This window comes from Lates calcarifer, linkage group LG1, assembly GCF_001640805.2.
Source record: "Lates calcarifer isolate ASB-BC8 linkage group LG1, TLL_Latcal_v3, whole genome shotgun sequence".
NCBI classification, from domain to species: Eukaryota; Metazoa; Chordata; class Actinopteri; family Centropomidae; genus Lates; species Lates calcarifer.
The window spans coordinates 17,790,553-17,794,701 of record NC_066833.1 but is presented as its reverse complement, the minus strand read 5'-3'; positions in this window follow the sequence as shown (position 1 = coordinate 17,794,701).

Here is a 4,149-nt window from a genome sequence, read left to right as displayed (position 1 = left end):
ACAGATCAGTAGGTGTTGGTGGGGCTGCTGCTTTATGAATAGTCTACTAGTAGTACTAGGATGAGGAGAGGTTAAAAAAAATTGGGGCAATTTATCAAAATGCATAATTTACAGTATGTCTTAAAGTAGAATTTTAAAAGTCAGATTTTTTCCATAATGATTTCTTAAATATTGTTAGAGTTATTGCTGAAAGGTTCAGTTGAACCTAACTGATGCAGTCCAATGAGATGAAATAACCAACGTAATAGATATTATTATATATTACTGATATTGGATGGAAGCCTTCTGTTGTTGTTTTTCAGATCAGCCAGCTCTACCAGTAGTTTTGGGTTGGCTTTAGCACAGACAGTCGACCACCGATTGATCAGTCATTATAAAGATGTTAGTCAGTTCAAAATGCTTCCTCTGTCCCCATGTTGAAGGGGTGTTGTGCAAGACACTGAACCCTGAAAAGCTCTCTCTTTGTAAGTGAAAAATCTAGTCTCTTTGGACAAATGGGTCTGTCAAATGGATGTAATGTAGCAGCAGCTGACATGCATTTGCCCATTGTAAGTTTAAACACTGTCTGTTACAAAGAAAGAATTTGATTAGTTTTGCACACATTTGCACAGTCTCCAATCACATCCCACATCTAATCCAACAAATGCTTTGAAACACTGTGTAATTCCAGTAGGTAAAATTTCCCATGCTGACGTTTTGATTGGTGGGTGTAACATATAAAATTATAAATATGACTTCATGTAACAGTGGGGTTTAATTGTACGATGAACACAACTTTGGCCTGAGGGCACTCATAAAAGGTAGAGTGCCTCACAAACCACCCATTATTTGTGAAAACAGAAGTAAAAATAGATTAAACAATGGGAAAGAAAGTTTGTCGTTTTGTACTCACTTTGATGAACACAAATTATTAGCTTTAATGACAGTTCAACTCTAGACATTTGCAATTTAAACAACTGCAGATAAAATAATTTAATAAAAACATCTACAGTAATATTGTTTATGACTTTCATTATTTCACTGCTGGTTTCTGTGCATAGGTGCTGTAGAAGAACATGAAAATATCAGAGAGACCATGATTCAGCATGTATAAAAGAAATTACATCTAAATGCAGTTAATAGCTGATGGTATTCTTTACATTAACTTTGTTCTAATGAACATTTGATGTGATCCACTGGTTCCAACAAAATGCATATGACCTGAGTAAACACAAGACACTGTTACAGAGAAATCACAGCATAACAAGTCACACAGGAAAACAAAAGAGAATGTTAAAGATGAAATGAATCCAGAAATGAAAATCCCAGGGAGGACATTACAAGTATCACGTTGTGATAGAAATTCTCCTCCATATCATGAGCATGAGCAGTTAGGCTTGTAACCACAAACAGATAGTCAGGGTGTGTAATGTTTGATGGTAAGCTGAGAACTGCTAACAGAATTGCAATATCAGTCAAGTATAGTCTAAGCTTGTTACCCACTTGTTCTCTATGGCTCAGGAGAAAAGATTGTGTAGGGGAGCTGGTGTCTATTTATACTTCCTGGTTCTACCATGTTTGAGGAGCTGGGGGAGATCATGTGTCTGTTTTTGACAATAGAGGTTTTCATAAAGTTTGTTGTTTTATAGAAGTATAGAAGTCACTATAATTACTTTGACATTTGTAAATACATCGCTATAAAATGTAAATCTATTAGGCTAAATTTTCTGTTTTTATTTTATTTACAAAGTCAGATTACCCCTGGTGGTTTGGTCCCAATTAGGCAGGGAAGGTATATAAAGAGTAGTGTGAGTGTTGGTCCTGTTTGGTCATACTGGATAACTGTATTGCTATGAGTTAACACACAAGAGCTAAAGTGCTCAGTATCACAGCTGCTTATCCTCAAGTACAGGCCAAAAATGTTACATGGGCTGAATTCTTCAGGTGAGCAAAAAACTAGCAACCCTTGCTACAAATGTAACTTGATGATTAAACTCACTCTAAACAAAGAAAATCTTTAAACATTTTTACTTCAAATCCTTTCTAATGTTTTACTAGCATTGTTGCAGTATGCATTAGCATTAGGTGAGCTACATTAGTTAGGTTAGCATGAGCATTAGCTAACCTATATTAGTTAGTTTAGCATTAGCTAATCTACATTAGTTAGGTTAGCATGAGCAGTAGCTAACCTATATTAGTTAGCATGAGCATTTGTTAACCTACATTAGTCAGGTTAGCATGAGCATTAGCTAACCTATATTAGTTGGTTTAGCCTCAGTTAACCTTCTTTAGTTAGGTTAGCATGAGCAGTAGCTACCTACATTAGTTGAGTTAGCATGAGTATTTGTTAACCTACATTAGTTAGGTTAGCATGTGCATTAGTTACCTACATTAGTTAGGGTAGCATGAGAATTAGCTAACTTACATTAGTTGGGTTAGCTAATGGTTGGGTTGGCTGATTCTTTGTGGCCATTGTTATTATTTTAGGTATTGTGAAGAGTGACCAGAGTGACCATGCTCAGCCATAGTTACCACTACAATTAAAGCTACAACCAAAGCCATAGCAAGAAATATTGTTTCAGTGCCTGACCGACAGCTGCTGCTTATGCTTCACTATTAGTCCTTTTGAAGCATTTTTTGTTCTCATTTTCAGGAATCCATGCTTTCATCTGCATGAACTGAGGAGAGATTCTTCCTTTTATTGGCTGCGTTGACTTCATCTTCAGCTGACCCATTGCCCTGGTTTCCTTGCTGAGGACAAGAGAGGGCTCGCCACTTTTACAGATGTATGATGTGCTGATGTGGAACCAAATGCACCCAAGTCTGAAATGGCAGCACAATGTGAGTACACAAAAAGAAACTACAGCATCCTAGTTTAAGTGTTGCATCCTTCAAATTCTGCATTTCAAGTTGGATCATAACTAGCCAAACGTTTCTCATTCTAAAGTCTGCTGCAAAGAAATGCAGCTTTCTTTCCCCCACATTTTGAGGGTCCAAGTTATGTATTCTGTGCAATCTGTTGTAGCCCACAACAGAGTGGGGTTTAGTGTTTATTATTGCTTTTATGTAGTTATGATTATTGTATTCAGAAAACTTTATACAACCACATATTTGCTGAGTATTTGTGTGCAACTTCTCATCATTCAACTTCTCAATGGGGTTACTGTGAAATATGCTATTTTGAGTGCACTGTGTGTGATTGGTCTGCTATCTTTGTGGCATGGATTCCACAAGATGTTGGATACATTACTTTGAGGTTGTGGCCTATGTTTCCATGATTGCATCATATAATTTCTGCAGATTTGTCAGCTGTATATTCATGCTGTCTCTCTGAAGTACATCCAAAGTCACTACCATGTTTGTGAAACCAGTTTGAGATGACTTCTGCTTTGTGGCATGAAGAATTATCATGCTGGAAGTAGCCATTGAAAGATGGGTAATGGGTAAACTGTGGTCATAAAGTCACATGGTCAGGGACATTATTCAGGTAGGCTGTGGCATTCAAAAGATCATTGATATTTCTCAAGGTGTGCCAAAATTGTTGACACAAAGCAGTTGTTGAGATATTTTAGTCTGGACCAAAGTGGTGGACCAAACAACAGACTGACATTGCCATACAGCCACACTGTTGGCAATAGTTAAGAAAAAAAAAATGATTGTCAAAATATAGTTGAATACACTGTTTCTGTGCCATGCTATATATCTGATAGACACTCTATGTTGTGGACAGTCATATTTTCTGCAAAATATGACTGTCTTGAACATACTTAGCAATAGACAGCAGAGAGATTTTTGCACTTTTTCCCACTGTGAAAACTCACCATTGAAATCTGTTTACACCGAGTGGCATGAATTCAAGCTGAACATAAACACTACTTGAAGAACAGAAAAAAAAGTTTGGTTTTACAGTTATCTTTCAAATGACGTGGTGAATATATGTTACTTAAACTACAGAAAAATGGGGTGTACAGTGTCAATGTAAATACACTTTATCTGTTGTTTCGATCCAGCTCGATCAGCTTCCAAGATTCTGTAGCATTGTATGAGAGTCACATTTGAACTTTCTGCTTTGCTTTGAGGGTGACTCTGTGCACATATTGTGGTCATGAATGCCACTTTATGTCTGGTTTTAGGAAACCCTTGATAATGGACTGTTGCTTTTTAATATAA